The 24081-nt window shown below is 37.1% G+C and overlaps 1 long non-coding RNA gene across 1 annotated transcript; it reads left to right on the top strand.

Annotated features, from left to right (window-relative positions):
• Window positions 1-2631: 2631 nt before the first annotated feature.
• Window positions 2632-21257, top strand: LOC141609102 (uncharacterized). The gene is made up of 3 exons (XR_012527207.1): window positions 2632-2873; window positions 19428-19537; window positions 21100-21257. It is a non-coding gene; the product is annotated as an uncharacterized LOC141609102 (long non-coding RNA).
• The last annotated feature ends 2824 nt before the right edge of the window (window positions 21258-24081 follow it).

Raw genomic sequence — 24081 nt, 5'->3', positions numbered from 1 at the left:
TATGCAAGCTTAAGCGTTCCATTTATGGACTTAAGCAAGCATCTCGGAGTTGGAATCATCGCTTCGACCAAGTGATAAAAGAAAATGGATTCATTCGATCAGTCGAGGAACCATGTCTCTATATCAAGTCGAGTGGGAGCAAGATTGTCTTTCTAATATTGTATGTTGACGACATACTCCTGATTGGGAATGACATACCTCTCTTAACTTCGGTGAAAGTATGGTTGAAGAACCATTTCCAGATGAAAGATCTGGGTGAGGCACAAAGAATTTTGGGCATCCGTATCTATCGAGATAGATCACGTCGGATGTTATCTCTCAGTTAGGAGTCTTACATAGACAAAGTCCTAGAGAGATTCATCATGACTAACTCCAAAAAGGGGTTTCTTCCTATGGCTCCAGGGGTGCATTTGAGCAAGTCTCAGGCACCAGAGACACCGGAAGAGAAAGAGCGCATGACACGGATTCCTTATGCCTCGGCTATAGGATCAATCATGTATACCATGATATGCACACGTCCGGACGTGGCATATGCATTGAGTATGACAAGTCGATTCCAACAGCATCCAGGTGAATCACATTGGCTGGCTCTGAAGAACATTCTTAAGTACCTACGGAGGACTAAAGATTGGGCATTGACTTATGGAGGCCCTCAAAAGCTATGCGCAACCGGTTACGCAGATGCTAGCTTCCAAACGGATCGAGATGACTCGAAATCTCGTCGGATTCGTTTTTACTCTTAATGGCGCTGCAGATCGGTACCTGGAAGAGTTCCAAACAAATCATTCAGCAGATTCTACGATCGAGTCCGAGTACTATGCCGCATCCGAAGCTACAAAGGAAGCGATATGGATGCGTCAATTCTTACATGGACTATCCGTAGTGCCTAGTTCGAATGACCCGATCACCATCTATTGTGACAATAGAGGTGCCATCTTCCAGGCTAAGGAGCCCAAGTCTAGCAACAAATCTAGGCATGTACAACGGAAAGCTCATCTAATCCGAGATTACGTGGAGCAAAAGGAAGTAGTGATAGAAAAGATTGCTACGATGATAACATAGCAGATCCTTTCACTAAACCATTACGACAAGATAAGCATGAAGGGCACGTTCTTTCCATGGGAATTAAACGTGTTCCTGAGTTGTAGTACTCTTTTATGGATTAGATTCATTCTTTTTGTACTCTATACAACATCATCGTTTTGATATTTATATATATTTTGTTTTTCATGTGGAATTGTACGACAATTTTTGAACACCACAAAGTGAACTGAACAAACATTATATTTTTAGTCCTTAATTGCCCACATGAGCTGATAACTCTGGCAATTATTTTGTGACGTTGGTTGATGGTGGGTTCAACAAGCCATAAGTCAAACGGTTGACTGACCAATCACAGAGGCGAGTTATACGGATCTCTCGTAGGACACAATTGTGACATCGACGTGGAGTCCTAAATGTTTTATAACATTCGGTGCCCGGTCGTGGATAGGACCTCCATGGTGATCCTAAGAGTCGATTCTTTTGACTATCGACTGTCTCTTGAGACTAAGGCAGATTTTGGGTGACTTTGGTTTCTTTCTCACGGTCATCCGTAACAGGGGGCCAAGTAGATTTTTTCTGGATCATTTCATGCTGTGCTTAGATCGGAAGGAGTCGAGTTGAAGGAAATATTCAGCCTTTATCAGGTACTCGATATTTCTCAGGGCCACTCGAGGAGCTGTAACTAAAATGCATGGCCATGCTCGGATACGGATTCGTTTTATCAGTTAAGTTACTCTCTAGTCGGGGAAACCACTCTTGATAACAGATCGATTGTAAAATACGACCTTTGCGGATCCGGATCTGCAAATTGTTTTACATTGAGTGGGAGAAATTTTAAATGAATATGAGAATCGGTTATCGCACATACACTTGTACGGACAAGTGGGAGTTTGTTGGAGCTTGTGTCCTCCAGTTAGTGCGGATAACGTCATTGCACATACACTTGTACGGACAAGTGGGAGCTTGTTGGGGCTGGTGTCCTTAACAGTTAGTGCAAGGACTTATAAATCTCTAAAAGGATCAAAGGGCATACTTTTGGTATTATTATCAGTTGATCCACGTTTATCAATAACGGTTGGCTTGCAAGATAAGTTTGACGTTATTGTCATACAGATGGCGGTGATCAACTGGTCCCTAAAAGTCACACCTATAGGATACGTTTGAGAGACGTGACAGTATGAAAATACAGTCATGTTGATGCCAATTTTGACTAACCAGTTAGTCTGAGTTATTGACTAGTAATTAGTCAAACGTGATGTTGAGATATTTTATTTAATACGGATTAAATAAAATGGGCTAAGGCGAATTAAGCAGTTAATTCGTAAATTGAATGTAAATGATTTATATTCGATTAATGTATATTGAATAAATTAATTATACAATATCGTCTTTGTCGGACATGTATTAATACTTCAACTAACCCGTGTTATTAGTTGATATTTTAATAGCCGATAACCGATGACGATTTATAATAAAAACCGCGTCATATACATTTTAGCGAGACGAGTCGGATCACGAGTTAAATGAGGAGAAAGTGGAAAGCCCACTCCCTCCTCTAGTGACCCGTGGACCGAGGCAACAAAAGGAGAGCCTTCTCTCCTTTTGAAACCTAATTCATTTTGACAACGAAATTAGGGTTTTGGAGATCATTTTCTCTCTGAAACCTAGATCTCACATCTCGAAAAACTCACATCAAGTTCTCTCAATATTGCAAGGCAATTAGAGAACGCATTTCTAGCACAAGGGCATATTCTTAGACGATCTTGGGTGCAACAATTAGGAGGAGGTCTACTTTGATCTCTCATTGCCGAATTGCACTAGGACCGAAGGTTAATTCTTGTGCTTAATCGTTTTTCATTATATTTCGTTTATGACCATATTTCACATGTTAAATTTACGTTATAATCCTTAAATTTAAAGGGTCTTATACGGATATTACCCTACAGGATTAACCTACCTTTTAGCAAACCAGCACAAGCAATCCGTCAAACAAGCTAGGCCCGTCTTGTAAAACCGTCTCAGAAAACCTATTTCTTAAAATACGATAATAATACAAATACGTATAAATATACTCATCTAATCATACAAATACGTATACAAATACATATAAATATACTAATCTAATACGTATAAAAATATGTATAATTATACGAATCTAATTATGCAAATACGTATAATTATACAAATTATTATGTATACGACTAATTATATACGAATTAATTAATTAAATAAAACCCGACTCAACTCAAGCCACCACCATCCACTACCACCACCATGGCCACCACCACCAGCCACAGTGGACCACGGCCGGCAGCAGCCACGACCGACCCATAACAATGACAACCACACGGTAACCACAACACCCCCACACCCGACACTCTTCCATTTCCACCACACAAACCACCAACTGTGGCCACCACCGGCCACGTCCGACCTCAACAACACCTCCACCTTGACCCTCAACCCTAGTCGGCACCTACCCTCTACGACAACCACCAAGAACGCGACCCTAGCAGCAACAACAACTCGACACATGCCCTAACCCGCGCCCGTACACCTCCCATTCTACCCCAGATCTCGACCACCACAGCCACCCTACAACCTCCTCACTTCCCTCGACACAACTCACCTATGGTCCACCCAAAACAGCCGTGAATGGTGGGTCAAAATACCGCCTTAAGATCGTCGCACAAAACAGCTATAACAACAATTTAATCCTTATAAAAGCCACAGTCAAACACCTTTTTGGGCGGTCAACGGTGGTCAAATGACGGGTCAAGGTGAGTCGGGGTCAAGGCGGGTCGATGGTATAAATTAAATAATATAAAGGTTAGTATAAGACAGTCTTACGTTACGAACTCGAGGCGGAGGGACAAAATATAATCTCCCTTTTCTTCTCTTTTCTCTCTTCTTTCCTCTCTCTAATTGATGGTGGATTTTTGGTGGATTACAAATGGATAGGGTAAGGGATAAGGGTGGATAAGGGTAGTATGTATATGTATGGTGGGAGTATATAATACATGTATAATGTATTATTATTATTTTTTATTATTATAATCATTATTATTCCGTCTCAACATAACTCGTATAAATAAAATATTATTATTTTATAATTATTAAATACGGAGTATTACATTCTTCCTCTCTTAAAATAAACTTCGTCCCCGAAGTTTCACCTCACTCCTCTTTCTGACTATTCTCTCAATTCTCATATACGTGCTCCTCCCAAAGTTCAGTGTTCCATTCTCACTACTTCCTCACAACTCTCGCTATTTCCTCATATTCCGTACTTTCTCTTTCCTTAATTTCCGAATTGTTACATTCACTCCCCCTAAAAGAGAACTTCGTCCCGAAGTTCAACTATCAACCTCAAAATACTGACTCATACACTTCTTACTAAATTCCACAATTGACCATGTTTCAGGTACATCACTCTCCTACTTATTGCAAATCCATAACTGAATCACACATACTTCTAATGCCATGATATAAACCTACTCTAAGAGCCTCCCAAACGTCAAGGTACAAGGTCCCGCCCACCCGGTGATACCTAATCCCATAACAACACCCAACTCAATTGGTTCTAAGTCCACGCATAAGTCTCGGGGTATAACTCGATCATTACTATACGCATATAAATAACCTCTAATCTCTGTAGATACCTCATTTCTGCACCTCCCGCAAACCACCCGGTGATGATTGGGCCGCATGTTTGGTACACAGAACGATTTGTGACAGTTCGTAAGTTTATCGTCAAGTGATCGCTCAAACACTTATGTCTACCTCATAATCGCCATCTACGTGCCGATACGGTCGTTTTGGCAGTAATTAGAGTACATTTGGAGTCCGGGTCAAAAACCGTCTTCATTTTCTAGTAACCGTTTAGAATACCGAGTCAGAATGTTCTGGAATGTTCCGGATATTTCTATTCCATATTTTCCAATCTTTTGATCTTTGGTAACATATCTCCCGTAATATTCACACAAAATATTAAGGAAACGAGATTAATCCGCTATACCATAATAGAAACGCGGAAATCTTTCTTCTGCAGGAGGAAACCACTGAGGAAAGGACGCAGCAAGTGCGGCGCCTCTTCCAAGGGACGCAGTGCCTGCTGCGCCTCTTCCTCAGTCCTTTTCTGCGTATTTTTCATATCTTTTCGAGATTCACTTCCAAAGTTTCTCCGAAAACCCTAATTCCGTGATTAGTATAAATAGAGACCTCGGTCTCACATATTTCTCACGCGAGTGTCCGCCCTTCTCTTCTCCCTTTGCATTCTAGACCACGTTCTTACTTTTTGGCGTCTACGTGCTTAAACTTTCGACCACGTAAGCTCGGATCTTTCTGAGTACCAGTCTCGTTTTGCATGACCGACCAATTTGACCAACTCCACATCAATCAACATTAATCAATCTTATTCATTTTCCTCCTAGAGGGCACTTTCGTCGTACATTCGAGTCGAGCATCACTAAACGTTAACTTAGTTCATCTCGTTTCGTCAAACATGTATGTTTGAGGGTGTAAATTCTTCTTTTGTTTATTGTTCTTTATCATCGTAACTAATATTGTAAGATTTATGTCGAAAGTATTCTTAAAACCGATTTGTAAAACCTTGATTAAAAACCTTTTTTACGGATTATCAGAAGACAACCGTCGAGAAAGGACGCAGCAACTGCTGCGCCTTTTCGAAGGGACGCAGCACCTGCTGCGCCTCTTCGTGAGGCTGCCGCAGTTCCTGCTTCCTTTCTTCTTCCTTCGCCTTTTGTTCGTCCTTTTGTTTTTCGCTTTGTTATCAATTGTTCATTGTTTCATTAACATAACAATTTGAGTATAATAATTTTAACATGTAAATAAATCATTATTAATTAATTCATCTTTCAAAATCCTGACTTAAATCCCTTATAATCCATATTTACGGGTTTTCGTCATTAAGTCAATTCGGGTTTTAGAGATTCGATTTACCTATATTGAATCTCTGGAATTCATGTTTGATATACTTGTATCTGTTATTTACCGTCACCATCATTAATTCATCATTAATAACTTGTTTAACCTAATTAATTTGTTTGGTTTGTTTAATTCTTTAATTAGTCTCATCTTGTAAATAATTCGTTCTAATTAATTTTATCCGTGTTTTATCGTTTTCATGACCTCATTCACATGTAAATAATATGCTAATCACTTTCATCCGAGTCAAATACCATTAAGCAACCATTAAATTCACCAATGAACATTAACGAGATACGGTTCCGGCTTCACAGCCAGAACTCAACCCTGGAACAGACGCAGCGACTCCTGCGCCTCTTCTAAGGGACGCAGCTCTGCTGCGCCTGTTCCCAGTTGATTTCTGTCCCTGAACTCCCGTTTCTGCCTTGACTTAGTTTATTAGTTTACGTATTTAATTAACTATTAATCATATTATCATCCATAATCTGTTCGTTTATTTATTCTTTCTTTCTTTTCCCAAATTGTCCGTTTTAAATATATTTTCGACATAAATCATTAAATCCAATGTAACTATTGTAATTTTCCTTTATTATATTTCTTTTATTGTATTGCTTGTATGCTTTCACATGCAATTAACATTAAATTTCTACTTTGACTTAATTGTATGATTAAATTACGTGTTAACCGACTTAGTTAATTCTCACATGCTAGGATTAATTTATTGGATGTTGCATTGCATGCAAATAAATCGACAATATATCGTGTATAGACAATTTCCCTAATCATTAGTAGAGGCCGCTATCGAGGCAGGCGGGATTAGGTGTTCGATCAAAAGAGCTTCCTAATACGTACCCTCGCCCCTTACTCCAGATCTCTGTGAACATCCGTGTTCATTGGCATCCACGAGAGTCATTCTAGACATAGAATGCTAAGGGTATAACGAGTGCTTAGTGTTCATGTCATTACTTTGTGTCTTGACATGACAGGAGGTATTCGAACGGTTTCCAATTTTCCACAATAAATTGGTGGCGACTCCACAAATGCAAAACAAACAAAGAGGAAAAGCTTGCTTTGCTTTTCGCCCCCATGGGCCCGCGTCCACAGTTTGGCGACTCCGCTGGGGATAATACACTTACGTATAGCCAAAAGGGTGAAACTTGAACAAGGTTAGGGGATAGTTTGTACAAGACAAATGTCGATTTTCATAACTCGGTCTTCCTAGATCATTTCATTCGGCCTTCCTAGGCCCAACCCAACCCATTCGACCAATCGTCCCGTCTAAACGGTCCTAATTTTTATTTGGGCCTAAGGATGGATAGCGATTGACGTCATCCATACCATGGTACTTACTCTTGTTTGTATCAAGGACTTTCACTACTTGAAGAAATGGACTAGGAATCGGCCTTACTCTTGTTTGGTACGAGCCTCTCCACAGACCTCGGGTTTGATTGTTCGGTATGGCAACCCACCCTTTAAAACCAAAACCCTTCTAAATACACTCAGCATCCCGTTATAATGCTTGTATAATGTTTGTACCATATGTGATCACCATTTCTAAACAAAACCATGACGATTTTTGTAAAATCAAAATCCCTTTTAAAATGTAAAAATTTTCGAAACATAGGCCTAATATTAGCGCAAAACAAGTCGAAACACTGTCCAATTGTCAAGTCAAAATTCAGGCCTCAAAACCCATTTCAAAACCTCACTTCGAGTCCACTCCTACAACTACACTAAAGTTGACTAGGACCAACATTTTCAAACTTTGTCATTTCCTCAAAACTCACTTGACACAAGTGGCACACTCCCACTTCACGAGTCCAAACATTTCTTTTTTCGAGTAAGTGTGCTAGAATGGTCGATCGTGTTTTGATTCGTCGTCGATCTCTTATCCAGTTTCCAAGATGCCTGAAACAAGCGACGTGGGCCACAACCTACTCCAGAATGGTAATGATCAAATCCTAGCCGCACTAGCTCGTCTCCAAGTCACTCAAGACCAAGTGTATGATCGCCTTGACACAATCAAGGGCCGAATATATGCCGTGGAAACGAGGATGCCTCCTCGAGAAAGTGAAGTGTCTGATGAATTTGTGAATAACTTCGGGGACGAAAACCCTCCCATAGGTATGACTACAGCTGAGAAACGACTCCAATATTTGGAGGAACAATTGATGTATCTCAAAGGGGATGACATTTATAGGGAAAATATTCGCAAATATGAAGCCGTGAGTTCCAAGTTGCCAACAACCTTCAACATGACGGATATCCCTAAATTCAAGGGGCATGAATGTTAGAAATCTATATCTCATAATACAACATATTCTTATATGTTACAATTTAATTTAGTCATAAAATTAATTTGGATCTTATGCATGCAAACATGAATAAAGATGAAGAAGAAATCATCAATCTTACAATAGAAATTTCGGATTATTGGGCACAAATGAGTTCTCCTACTCACTTGTTCTTGAGCTCTCCTAAAATTGGATGAACAAAGGATTCAAGTTTATAATCCCTCCCAAGGAATAATACCTAAGATAACCCCTTAATAGATTAATATTATTAGATCTAGAAGAATATTAATCTTACTAAAAATGACCCCAAAATTATTTTTGGTCTCTTGCTTTTTCGGTCAAGAGAGGAGAAAGGAAGGAGTAATATTTTTTTCTCTCTAAAAATTTCTTTAAGTTTTTAGATGTTATGAATAAATGAATTATCTCTTCTCAAGAGTAGTTTATGTACCAAAAATAAGACAAACTCTTTGCTTGTGTAGGTTGGAAAAATCGGGTAGGGGAGGGAAAAAAGGCCAATGCATGAGCCTCTATTCTTCCCAAGAAAAGACTAGGCTTGTATGGCTAAGAGACTAGGTTATAATTGTGTTTTCCATTAAAAATATTTAACACAATATAAACCTTATACTCCCTCCAATTTTCGGTCCATTTAAGATAAAATGGATTCCATTTTATCTTTGTCAATTTGTCAATTTGTCACATGTCACAAGTCATGTAAAATTATTATGCATTTTTAACATATTAAAAATCAACGCATTAATAAAAATATCTCCTGTACAAAATCGACTTAGTAATTCATAATTACTTGTACCAAAATGATTTACCAATTATTAATCACAACATCTTGTATTAATGATAAATTATTCATTCAAATTCAACTGTTTCTGTAAACAATAATTTCATCTAAGTAATAAAACAATTCGATTACTTAGACTGTATCTTATTTAATCAAATTATAATGAGATACGTAAATATTATTTCCAAAATCGTCCGTCAATTTTAAGTAATTTAATTAACCTGTATCGTCATATGATCAATTAAATAATCAATTAAGAGTGTTACCCTTTAGGTATGACCTAAGGGGATCAACGGATCACCACCGTCGCACGACAGTAATGTCAAACTATAGTCAGCCAATCATTACCGATATGTGTGGACCAGTTGACAGTAAAATATTACTTCCCAATTGTATTCTTAAAATGAGACTTAAACATGTGATCATCATGATCGACAGTTGTGATCGCATTATTGTCGGAGGACACATATTCCAATAATCTCCCACTTGTCCTCGACAAGTGTGCGTCACCAATTCTCTTGTCCTATTACTATCTCCCACTCAATGCAAGGTGTCTTTCAGGTCGTACTTGCAAGTAATCATATCGAGAGTGGTTTCCTCGTTCTAGAGAATAACTGATTGACCGGATTTATCTACCATAGATATCTTCCGAGCGTGGCCACGCATTTCCAGTTCATTACTCCTCGAGTGGCCCTGAGATATTGTTATAACCCTGATTAGGGGTGGACAATTCCTATCGCACTAATTCCCTTCGATTTAGCCACAGCCATCATAACCCAAAATATGTCCATTTGACCCCATTTACGAAGGTTGTAGTAACACAAATCAAAGTTAATCTGAAACTGTGCCATCTTAGGCGAACATTCTTTAGTAAAAAGAATCGACTCATTAGAATACTATAGTAGCTCTCGCCACGACCAGGCTATATAAATTTGCCAGAACTCTATAAGCGGTCATAAGGCCCGACAAAGTGTTCCTAACAGTCTGCCTATGTGATCGACTAGTCATTCTCATATGACTCCATGGCACTTGAACTTGCCATCAATCGCATCACACTCTAGTCACTTCGAGACGTCACCTCATACAAGTGACTATGGGCAAATACTATGTTAATCCGTGTTCACTTTAACGGGGTTCAATTTATCACTAAAACCCGTTTGGATGTAACAATGTATAAAGAAAAGATAAAAGAGAAATGTGATTATTAACATGAACAAAAACAACACTTTTATTTCATTTCAATATCTAACATAAACTTGGTACACGTTTAAGTCCCATGGCCGCAACATGTCCATCATGCTTGGCCTGTGATAAAGGCTTGGTGAGCGGATCGGCTATGTTGTCATCCGTCCCAACCTTACATATCGCAATCTCCTTTCTTTCAATGAAATCTCTAATTACATGATATTTTCTAAGTACATGTCTAGATCTATTACTAGACTTAGGATCTTTAGCTTGGAAGATCGTCCCACTATTATCACAATAGAGAGTGATGGGATCATTGGCAGTAGGTACTAATCTTAGACCTTCCGTGAATTGCACGATCCACACGGCCTTCCTTGGCGACTTCCGATCCGCAATGTACTCAGCCTCCGTTGTTGAATCTGCAGTCATAGCTTCCTTGAAGCTTCTCCAACTTACGGCACCACCATTGAGCATGAAAACGAAACCAGCTGGTGATTTCATGTCATCTCTATTCGTTTGGAAACTCGAATCCGTGTAACCATTAACACGGAGCTCGGTGTCACCTCCAAACACTAATATAGAATCCTTAGTCCTTCTCAAGTACTTAAGGATGTTCTTGACGACAATCCAGTGACTCTCACCTGGATTTCCTTGATATCTACTTGTCATGCTCAAGGCATACGAGACATCAGGACGTGTGCCTATCATGGCGTACATGATTGATCCAACAGCGGAAGCATAAGGGATCAACTTCATGCGTTCAACATCATGGGGTTCGGAGGGAGATTGAGACTTGCTCAATATGGTCCCAGTTACCATAGGTACCAATCCCCTTTTTGATTTGTCCATGCTGAACCGTCGAAGAATCTTATCAACATAAGACTCTTGACTTAGTGCCAATATCCTCTTGGATCTATCTCTATGGATTCGGATACCTAATATGCGTTGTGCTTCTCCTAAATCCTTCATTTGGAAGTGGTTACCTAACCACTTCTTAACAGAAGACAACATCGGAATATCATTTCCAATGAGTAGTATGTCATCGACATACAAGATTAGGAACACAAAATTGGTCCCACTAAATTTCATGTATAAACATGGTTCCTCAGCACTTCGAGTGAAACCATTCTCTTTTATAACATGATCGAATCGATGATTCTAACTTCTAGATGCTTGCTTAAGACCATAAATGGATCTCTTAAGCTTGAACACTTTGTTAGGATTCTTAGAATCAACAAAACCTTCGGGTTGTATCATATACACCTCCTCTTCTAAATGCCCATTTAGAAAAGCGGTTTTGACATCCATTTGCCATATTTCATAATCATGAAATGCGGCAATCGCTAACAAAATCCGTATGGATCTTAGCATGGCTACGGGGGCGAAGGTCTCATCATAATGGAGACCTTGGACTTGGGTAAATCCTTTTGCCACTAGCCTAGCTTTGTAGACATCATCATTTCCTTCTATGCCATTCTTGACTTTGAAAATCCATTTGCATTGAAGAGGTCTTGCCCTTTAGGCAAATCTACCAAGTTTCAAACTTGGTTTTCATGCATAGAATCCATTTCGGACTTCATGGCTTCAAGCCATAAGGAGGAATTTGGACTAGAGATTGCGGCCTTGTAGGTGGCGGGATCGTCACTTTCTAAAAGCAACACATGGAGTGTTCCATCTTCTTCGATAAGTCCCACATATCGATCGGGATGGCGAATAACTCGGCCCGTTCTTCTAGAGGAGGAGGGACAACCGCGCTAGATGACGAAGGAACATCTTCTTGCGTCTCTACTTCGGTTTGTGGCTCTTAAACTTCATCAAGTTCAAAATTTCTCCCACTCTGTCTCTTAGAAACAAATTCTCTTTCTAAGAAGACAGCCTCGCAAGACACAAACACTTTGTTTTCTTGAGGTTTGTAGAAATAGTAACCTCGAGTGGTCGAGGGGTAACCTACAAAGATCCTTTTTTCAGATCTTGGGGCAAGCTTGTTGTCGGTCTTTGCCTTGACGTAAGCATCACATCCCCAAATTTTCATGTAGGATATATTAGGAACTCTTCCCGTCCACATCTCATATGGAATCTTTTCGGTTGACTTCATGGGACTATTATTCAAAGATCTAATTGAGGTTTGAATCGCAAATCCCCAAAACGAGTTTGGTAGCTCGGTTTGACTCATCATTGATCGAAGCATATCAAGTAGGGTTCGATTTCTCCTTTTGGCAACGCCATTGAGTTGTGGTATTTCGGGTGGAGAAAGTTGTGATATAATACCACAACCTTTCAAGTGTGAATCGAATTCAAGGCTAAGATATTCCCCACCACGATCGGAACGTAGTGCTTTTATCTTTTTGTTCAATTGGTTCTCCACTTCATTTTGAAATTCCTTGAATTTCTCAAAAGCTTCACTCTTATGCTTTATTAAATAGATATACCCATATCTACTCAAGTCGTCGGTGAAGATTATGAAGTAGTCATAATTTCCTCGAGCGGTGATATTCATTGGTCCACATACATCGGTATGTATGAGTCCCAATAGTTCACTAGCTCGTGTTCCTTCACCGCTAAAAGGATTACGAGTCATCTTGCCAAGAAGGCAATATTCGCATGTTCCATATGATTGAAAATCAAATGGTGTAATCACATTAGTCGAAATTAATCTTTTGATCCGATTCTCGTTTATGTGACCTAATCGACAATGCCAAATGAACGATTCATTTGGATCACTTGATTTGAGTTTCTTTGATTGAATGTTATAGATATCATTAGTCAGATTTGAGGTTTCTAAAATGTAAATGCCATTAATGGAAGAAGCTTGGCCTATAACCAAGTCATTCCTTTAAATAGTACAACGATTGTCCTTAATGACAAAACAAAATCCGTCCATGTCTAACATAGCGATAGAAATAATGTTTTTAGAAAGTGTAGTCACATAAAAACAATTATGTAAATACAACTCAAATCCATTAGCCAAATCTAATACATAAGTTCCTTTGGATTCGGCCGCTACTCGAGCTCCATTTCCAAGGCGTATATCCACATCTCCTTTGCTAAGCCTCTTCACGTCTCTTAAACCCTGTAAATGATTACAAAGGTGAGAACCACAACCGGTATCCAGTACCCATGTCGTAGTGAAAGTATAATTTATATCAATAACAAAAATTTCGTTAGGAATTTTACCTTTTGGAACGATGATTCCTTCCCTTATATTTCGCAAATATACGGGACAATTCCTAAGCCAATGTCCCATGCCATAGCAATAATGGCACTCATCTTCAACTTGCTTGAAGTCTTTCCCTTTATTTCCCTTCTTCTTGAACTTTTTGCCCTTTGAAGTAAGAACTTGATTGCTAGAGCTCCCACTAGTTTTGGCATCTTTATCTTCCAAAGACAAAGATCCTATAGATTTTATGAGGCGGTCTTCCTGAGACCGGCTCACAAGAGATCTTGTAGGAGGTTTAGAAAAAGTGATGAAGTTTAGGTTTCCATCCGAACCAATCCCAAAATAAAGTTCTCTAGTAGTGTCGAAATCATTGTTGAAGCAAACGTCGTCAAAAACATTGTGGCAAGACTCAATAGTTATCGGTGTAGTAGCGTTTGATGGATTCATTGTAATAAACTATAAGTGTGGAGGAAAAGGAAATATTAACATTTGTCTTTTTAATATCATACTTGTAAATACATTAACAAGATATGAGCATTTATATAGTGACCTCTACCCAACTATTATAAATGATTCCAAGATCCAAATTCATATTAACTTGGTCACGGTGTGGCCGATACATCCCTTATCAATATAACTCGGTGGATTAACTCTTTAATCGATTCTACTTTTAGAACTCTTGGTCGATAAAATTACATTAACATTTATTTTTAGCCAAAACACATCCGACAAGGGCACGGTGTAGCCGATTCATCCCTTATCAATACTTTTGTTGAGTTCAACCCAAATTTCGAATAAATGTGTCCATGATCCAAATCCACATTAACTTGGGCACGGTGTAGCCGATTCATCCCTTATCAACATGAATTCGGTGGATAGACATTTATCACCGACTTCCCCTACGTCACAAGGTTTGTACCCCGTGTGGCCGAGTGCACTCCCTCACGAAATAGGTTTTCATGGTTTCTAGTTTTTGGTAAGGCTAAGTCTCAATTATTTATTTCAGCGAGAGGTCATGTCAGTTTATCATCTATCACGTTTTAAGTGAACTAAAGCGGTGAACTACGATAATTTTAATTGACACGGTCGATAAACTCGATTAAAATGATAATGCGTGTTTTAGTTATGGCGATTTAGCGATATATGCAACATATAAATAAAATGCAAAGCATAAAATATAAATCCTAGTATGGCCTTCCTAAAATAGTAAATCTAATAAACTATTACAAATTCAGAAACCAACTCCATTGGTCCCTTGATGCTTCGGTTTTGGCACGCATCTCGAGGTAACACCGTCATTAATGGATCGCCTTCTCGAGTGACACCGTCTTCAAGGATCTCCGGAATAAATAAATTACATAACAAATTACATAATTTCCTATTATACATTTGTAATTAAAATAAAATAAATCTATTAAATTACAAAACGGTGATACGAGATCACAATAAATTACAACTGAATCGATATTCCCATACATTTCGGGTAATACCAATTAAAACTAAGGCCATACTAAGCAAAAATTACATAATTCAAAAATTACATAAAATGAAATTATGACAATCATAAAAAAAAAATGCAGCATTATAATAAGTATGAACATGCCCAATTTTATGCTAAATCGCCTTTAAGGAGCAAATATCGTATATTAAACGGTTTTTACGGATTTGCGTGATTTAACCTTTTAAAATCACAATAAATTACATAAAATCATATTTATGCACAAGTTAATTACCCTAACAAACTTAGGACTCAAAATTAGTCTCCACTAAAATATTGACAATAATTAACTTATATTTCTTAAAATTGTTCATAAATGGACTCAAAATTACAATAAAATGCCATAAACTTCAAATAAATCACAAAAATTTCAAATAAATTCAAAATTTGAAATTTTGAACTCATGAACATTCTGTAAAAATAACATGACACTCATAATGTTCAAAAACTTAGGTTAAAAATTTCGAAATTTATCGAGAAAAACAATGTTGCGGTTTATCGGATTTATCAAATATTATCATAAAATATGAGAAAAATTATATTAATTTACTTTTCACTTTTAGATCTGAAAAATATGATAAAATGCAACATGTGACGTTTTTCCTTAGTCATGAAGTATGTTTTAGCAATTTACACTAATTAAAGTCACTATTTATGTTATTTTTCATCAAAAATTCATAAATAATGCATAAAGACTTCATTATAGCCAATTATTTTATACACATCTTGTAAAATTGCATGTGACAACATAATAAATTTCTATGACCAGATTCGAAATATAACTCATATTAACTTATTTTTCCATTTAAATCCGATTTTATCATGAAAAATCCATATTTCGAGCATAAGAACTCATAAAATTATGCAAATTTACAGGTCATCAAAATATAATATATGTGAAAACATATCCAAAAACCACTGGTAAAATCGAAGTTTAGCTAATTTTAGTCCAAAAATGACATTTTTATCATAAAATCACATTTTAATGCCATTATTATATAAAATGAACAATATAAATCCATAAATTAACCAAAAAATCCTAAATACATTTTAGGACCAGAAACTTTAACATGCATGATTGATTTCGTGATATATCATAATAAACACAAATTTATAAGTTTTATTTGTTAATCATATAACTCGGAAAAACTATAACCGATTTGCATGCAAACAACCTAAGGCTCTTGATACCGCTTGTTAGACATCTATATCTCATACTACAACATATTATTATATGTTACAATTTAATTTAGTCATAAAACTAATTTAGATCTTATGCATGCAAACATAAATAAAGATGAAGAAGAAATCGACATTCTTACAATAGAAATTTCGGATTATTGGGCACAAATGAGTTCTCCTACTCACTTGTTCTTGAGCTCTCCTAAAATTGGATGAACAAAGGATTCAAGTTTAGAATCCCTCTCAAGGAATAATACCCAAGATAACCCCTTAATAGATTAATATTATTAGATCTAGAAGAATATTAATCTTACTAAAAATGACCCCAAAAATATTTTTGGTCTCTTGCTTTTTAGGTCAAGAGAGGAGAAAGGAAGGAGTAATATTTTTTTCTCTCTAAAAATTTCTTTAAGTTTTTAGATGTTATGAATGAATGAATTATCTCTTCTCAAGAGTAGTGTATGTACCAAAAATAAGACAAACTCTTTGCTTGTGTAGGTTGGAAAAACAGGGTAGGGGAGGGAGAAAAGGCCAATGCATGAGCCTCTATTCTTCCCAAAAAAAGACTAGGCTTGCATGGCTAAGAGACTAGGTTATAATTGTGTTTTCTACTAAAAATATTTAACACAATATAAACCTTATATTCCCTCCAATTTTCGGTCCATTTAAGATAAAAGGGATTCCATTTATCTTTGTCAATTTGTCACATGTCACAAGTCGTGTAAAATTGTTATGCATTTTTAACATATTAAAAATCAACACATTAATAAAAATACGTCATGTATAAAATCGACTTTGTAATTCATAATTACTTGTACCAAAATGATTTACCAATTATTAATCACAACATCTTGTATTAATAATAAATTATTCATTCAAATTCAACTGTTTCTGTAAACAATAATTTCATCTAAGTAATAAAACAATTCGATCACTTAGACCGTATCTTATTTAATCAAATTATAATGAGATACGTAAATATTACTTCCAAAATCATCTGTCAATTTTAAGTAATTTAATTAACCCGTATCGTCATACGATCAATTAAATAATCAATTAAGAATGTTACCCTTTAGGTATGACCTAAGGGGATCAACTGATCACCACCGTCGCACGACAGTAATGTCAAACTCTAGTCAGCCAATCATTACCGATATGTGTGGACCAGTTGACAGTAAAATATTACTTCCCAATTGTATTCTTAAAATGAGACTTAAACATGTGATCATCATGATCGACAGTTGTGATCGCATTATTGTCGGAGGACACATATTCCAACAATGAAAACCCTTTGAACCATATCCGTGCTTTCAAGGATTACATGTGTATCAAAGGCATTATACCCGAGATGTTCTTAAGGATCTTTCCTTCATCTCTTGACACTATCCCAAAACAATGGTTCTATTCTCTAAAGCACAAGAAAATTGCTACCTGGGACAATGCCGCAATTGAGTTTGCCAAGCAATATGCGGATAATGCTGAAATCCATGTCAACATGCGCACTTTAGAGGTTCTTACCCAAAATGACAAAGAAGGTTTCACCGACTTCCTAAGTAGGTGGAGGAAGACTAGTACTCAACTTACTGAACGTCCAGATGAAGCTACCCTCGTGGAGAAATTCGTAGACAACCTAAAGCCCATATATGCAAGTCATTTGAGGTACCAAAACATTAAGACCTTCAAAGACTTAACCGTACTAGGAACAAGGATCGAAGATGACATCCGTCAAAGGCTCTTGTCCAAAACGGCAGGTCGTGGATATCAAGGCTCAACAAGTCGTTCTTACGGCTCTACTAGCAAAACTGATGAAGTTAACCTTCTCGAGCCATCTAAGAAGAGTACCCCACCAAGGAAATTCACAAAATTTGGTACACATATTCCAATGCTCTAAAAAGGTTGATGAAACTGGGTAAACTTCAACCCATAGGCCCTACACCCGAACCAGAAAATAAATCCAAGTTCTGGGATGAGAATTCGTACTGCGAATACCATAGAGGTAAGGGACATGATACAGAGAAATGCTACAAACTAAAAAATGTACTTCAAGACATGATTGAAGATGGTCGCCTACCACTACCGCCTGGAGGTAAGCCTAACAACACTCAGAATCCTCTTGGAATTCTAGTGATTACAAGTGAAGAATCTACCATAGATTGTTCACACCTCATTTCTACAGTTGAAGATGAAATTCATGCAATAGAGAATGAAGGGAACTACTCTACCATTTCCCCAACCATCACCGATTTCATTGCATGGGCAAAAAGTGTGAATAGGCAGGTCATGGAACTAGAGAGTGTAGTGGCAACCCTACGTGATCCCAACGCAACACCACCACTAGTCTTCTCTCAAAACACTACGATGCAAGAAGTAGTAACCATGGTTGATGAACTAGTCGACCAAATTATCCAATTGGAGGCCGAAATCATAAGAATGATGGAACTTGCTACTGTCAATGGAATATGGGCCGATGATGATGAAGATGAGTATCTCACTGAACATTACCTAGTCAAATTAAGTGAAGAAATAGTCCAAAATAGTGAGGATCAAGATGTAGACCACCTTACTCGTTCGGGACGTCCATTCCAAAACACTTCTCAAAATGGTCCCATAGCAAATGGTGTAACACCCCGTAATTTCGGACCGTTATTATATTACGGAAGTAATTTATTAATCAAGTTGAATTTAATATTAATGTATTTGAAGTAATAATAATTCACTGAAATATAATTCTATTATATTTTGAAGTAAAGTATTTATTTTGATAGTTTCGAAATGTTTAAAAATAGTTTAAACCTTGTAAAAACCTTTTATTTCGAAATAAGGGCATATCGGGGAAAATGACAAATCTTGTGAAATTTGGGCAAACGATTTTGGAAATGGGTCATATGAGTACTCAATCTTCTTGTAATCTCGTGTTTAAGAACTTTGGCATTGTCGGAATTTGCATTTGACGAACGGTTCTAATTATCGTCGAAACGGGCCAAAACCGACTAATAAAATTCCGCCAAAAATCCTGTCTCTTCCCCTTTTGAACGACACACCCCTTCCTCCTCCTTCCCTTTGCATTTTTCTTTTCCAACTTCATTATACTTGAACATTCTAACATGTTCTAAACATAAAACACCATTTTCATACCTTTCTAAGCTAATTTTCATCATAATTCACTCATTTCTACTCCAAATTTCATAAGGATTACATATTTGGAATCCTCTCTTCATTTCCAACATCCTAGTATGTATTAAATTCATTTGCCCTAAATTTATTTTATCCACCATTTTTAGGGTTTTGATTTTAGTGCTTATAATTGTGTTTTTATTGTTTATTTAGGTGAAGATTTAGAAGATGAGTTTGGAGACTCGTATATAGTTGAAGATAGTGGCTAGCATGTATATTAGGGTTTGGCGTTCAAGGTGCTAATTGCTCATTCTTAGCTTAAGGTAACATATTTCGAGTTACTCGACGAATTAATGTCACATTCTTTGCTTTTTGTATGATTTTGTGATTGTTAATTGAGTGGTTTATTTCACATGATAATATGGGTTAAATTCATGTCTAAATCATGTCTTTTGTTAGTTTAAGTTCACATATTAGTATGGAAATGAATTGGGAATGATTAATTGATGCTTAAAACGATGTTAAAATAAACAAAAACGGAGAAACGGAGGTAATGGGGGTGGCGGCCAGCAGGCCAAGCAGGCCCGGCAGGCCCAGGCAGGCCCACGGCAGCCCTGGGTTGGCCCGGATCGGCACGTTGCTTGTTTCGCGGTTTTTCATGCGTTGTTCGTCGTTTCGGGTTTATTAATGTTATATTTAGTATAAGTAACATATGGGTAATCTTTTGAAATGAATTATGTTAGTAGTAAATATAATGTTAATGGTAAAATTATGCTTATATTGGTAGTTTGCACATGTTAGAATAGGTTATAATATGAAATTGTAATGAATAGGCTTAAAATGAATTTTATAGCGATAATTGTAATGTTTGGATGATTATGCCGAAAACTGAGCCTTAGTCCCTTTGACTGAATCGATGTCAGTCAACTGTGTGATTGGTCAGCCGCGATTGAACCCGTACCTGTCGCAGGACTGGGGTTGCGGGTAAACATTCGGTTGGATGAAAATATTGTGAAAAATGGATAATTGGCCTTATTCTTGTTTTAGGCCATTTAATATGTTTTTATTTCACATATGTTGTTGGTTGATTTGAATGGGTTCTTATATTTTTGAAACGGCCTTAGATTCCCCGAAACTTTTAATATTGTTAATATTGCTTGAAATAGAATTGGTATTGAATACTTCTTGCAGGTTGTTGTGTTTGTCATAGATAGGCCTTTATAGTCTTTGACGAGTATATGTTCACTGCTTAATAGCCTTTGTGTTCCTGACTTGGTGGGATTATATCCAAGTTGGGGGCATGACCTCGTTACTTATTTTGAGGGTAAGTGGTCAGCTTAAGTACTAGCCAACCCTTTGGTGGACTCCTTAGGGTACTCACTTTGTTTTAAAAAAATTGTGGGTCTTGGGTGCGGTGGTGTGTATCCGCATGTCTAGGTCTGCGCAGATTTAGGACTAGGGTTGTGTTGTGTCTTGGCCATGTTTTGATAGAACCTTTGAGCCAAGATACCGGTTCGATTACCTTCCCTACCTCGTGGTATAGACTCGAGTTACAGAGTGACTATTGACGGTGCTAAGAACTTATGCCTGTCTTTGATATATTGCCCTTTCTTGTATGGTGATTTTATGAATTGTAATAGGTGAGATGCAAGCCGGTTACAATTGATAAAGTTTGGATTACTGCTTGTTATATGTTTCACATGATAGTTTAATTTGGTCAGTTTAGTGTTCATATGTTAGAATATTCGATAATTAGTTTATTTATGATGTTGTTTACCTGTTACATTACATGTTACATTAAATATGACATTTCGTGGCTGGGAGGACTCGAAGTTACTCCCCACTGAATTGTGGCTTTCGTGTTTGTATAAAATGCGATTGACAGGTTGATAATGATTAGATGGGGTACACGGACGAGCTAGTGAGCAAAAGAACCTTGGACTTAGTTTGGTTATATTTTGTAGTAAACCTTTAAACATATGGTTATGTTATATTTTGGAGGGACATATGTCTCCCTCTTTTACTTTGGTTTGTATCACTTTATTCTCACGACTTAGTATTGTTATGTAAATTAGTTTGTTAGTATTTGCAGGTTTTGGCACTCTTCATTTGGAAATGTTTGTGAATGGTTTAGAAAAGTTTTTAAAATTACAGGTTTTTATCTAGTTGAACCAATTACAAACATATCCTGTCAGTTTTTCTGTAGAATTTACGTGTTTATTTAATGCTAAAAATGAGGGTGTCACAGTTGGTATCAGAGCATATTTGCTCCCGACGCACGTTTGTGCACCCCAATATAAAGAACTGTACTTGACCTTAAAATAACAAACTTGAGAGATGGGTAGGATGGGTAGACTTAGGACCTTATGTTGTAGTCTCTTTGTGATTGCTCTTTGTTAGGTACTAACATGTTTGTTGATTGTCATTTTATAATTGTTGTGCCCTTGGATCAATAACTGTGAATTTATCAACGTGAAGATCAAGACATGGTGCCTATTGCCAGAAATTGAAGATTTGTTCAACTTTGAAGAATGCTTCTACTTCCTCGAAGATGTTTCTCATTCTTTGTGTACCTTGCCCTGTTCTTTACTTCTTAATGCTTATCCCTTCTTCTAAATCCTCTTTTCTTTCTCCTTGTGAGTTACTCTTGTATTTCCTAACTTGTTCTTTGTTCCTTGCTTATCCTTACTTAACGCCTTTTGATAGCACTATTTCTTTTGAGAAATGTTGACCTTGGTTGGAAATTATGACCTTTGAGGAGATAGTTTGTGTTTGACCCTTAATCCTGGTTTTGAGAGGATGTGATGTTAGAAAGACTTAGGTAAGGTGATGAGACATACTTAGTGATTCTTATACCTAGTTCCTTGACAAAGTGAGTATAATTGATTGGTGGATTCTTTGTGTTAGGAATGAGTTGCCTATGTGATTAAAGTTATAGAACTTGGCTTTGTTGTTTATGTTTGGGATTTAAAAGCTTAGTAGGTTGAGCGTCGTCGCCTTAGGAGTAAAAATGAGTTAAGTTTAGGATATGAATTTGGAAGAAAACCCATTTTTAGATGTTAACAATCCCGTATAGATTGGTGATGTGATTTGATGTTAGTTGTTCCTTAAGAACTTTGTTGAGAAATCTTTGTCAATTCATTCTTTGGTGTTTAAAACATTGAGGTTGTGTCGAGTGCTTGAGATAAAGAGATGCTTTTATACTTGAGTGGTAGATTTGCTTTAGGGAAATCCTAATATGTGATAAGGTAGGTGGAAGAAGTATCTAACCGATTTATCACCCCTTAAGCGAGCGTTTATTTTACCTTGACCCTTGTTTTGGGATTTTGTCGTTTTGTTATGAAGGTACAATACCCTAATAGACGTGACCTTGTTAGAGAGAACCTTAAGTTTTAGGAAGCGTATGGATTAAGCCTTAAAATCCTCTTTCATACCATTAATCGTTTTCCTCCCTTTCGTTCATACCTTGGTTGGATTTGATTCTAAGTATAAAAGTTTACTCGTTATTTCCTTGTCTTGAATACCTCCCTAATTCTAATATCTCTTACTGGTTGTTAACTAGTTATCTTTATTATTCGACTCTTTTAGTCTCACACCCTGACATGTTGCTTAAGTTTCCTTGTTGTCTAAATTCCCTTTCTCCTCGATCATAAGTGTTACCGTTCATACCTCCTTTCCTCGCTTCCTCTTGCTCCTCCCTTAAGTTTGATGCTAGTGACCTATAAAAACTTTATCTTTGACATCCTTGCTGACCTTACTTCAATTCTTACCCTATGGAATTCATCGTGGCTCTTTTGATTAGTTAAGTTTGAATCCTTTTAGCATACTTGTATCTATGATGCCTAATAAGTCACTTTTCTATTCGTACAATTTCTAAACAATTTAAACTATCATTTTTGTTTCGGTGTTAAAAGTTTATGTTACTTTTGTAAAACCTTACCTATTATAAAAATTTGGAAAATGAAAATTTGATTTAATTCCATAATTGTTCCTTTAGTATAAACTCATTTATCATGATTTTAATTGCTAAACCCGATATTTCTTTAAATTTTATCCAATTTCTATTAACCTTGATCTATTTAAGATTTCTTTGTCAAAGTTTAAGATTACATTTTCAGAAATTTGATTCCCTTTCGAGTTTAAAAGTGAAACCTTAATTTCTATTTTGACTTTTTGCAAAAGAAAAATTTGAGTAGATTACCTTTCTCTTATTTTGATTTTAACGTTGATCGGATGTTAGAACTAGTTATTTGAGACGTTTGATAACTTGTTCTACGCTTGTCGGCGAATAGTTTTTGTTTTAAATTTGTCTCTGACTTGGAAAGTTAGCGTTCTTGTGTGCACGACAAGAGCAATTCCGTTCCATGAATGAGACTTCTATTTCCATGGATTTTGTGATGGCTTTACCCAGGACTTCCACTGGGAAGAATGCTGTTTGGGTGGTTGTGGACCGATTGACTAAGTGTGCTCGGTTTATTCCCATCAAAGAGACCTGGAGTTTAGAAGTTCTAGCTCGTGTCTATGTGGATGAGGTAGTGCGCTATCATGGGGTTCCTAAAGATATAGTTTCAGATCGGGACCCTCGATTTTGTTCTCGTTTCTGGACTGCATTACAGGAGGCCTTGGGTAGTAAACTATTAATGAGCACTGCTTTTCACGCCGCCACTGATGGTCAAACCGAGAGAACAATCCAAACTTTAGAGGATCTTCTTCGTGCCTGTGCCTTAGATTTCCAAACTTCCTGGGAGAAATGTTTACCTCTGGTTGAGTTCTCTTACAACAACAGCTATCAAGCCTCCACTAAAATGGCACCATATGAAGCTCTGTATGGTAGAAAATGCCGTACTCAAGTTTGTTGGGATCAAAC

Source organism: Silene latifolia, chromosome 10 (genome assembly GCF_048544455.1).
Source record: "Silene latifolia isolate original U9 population chromosome 10, ASM4854445v1, whole genome shotgun sequence".
Classification (NCBI taxonomy): Eukaryota; Viridiplantae; Streptophyta; class Magnoliopsida; order Caryophyllales; family Caryophyllaceae; genus Silene; species Silene latifolia.
Note: the sequence above shows the minus strand (reverse complement) of the source record. Positions and strands in the feature narration are given on the sequence as shown.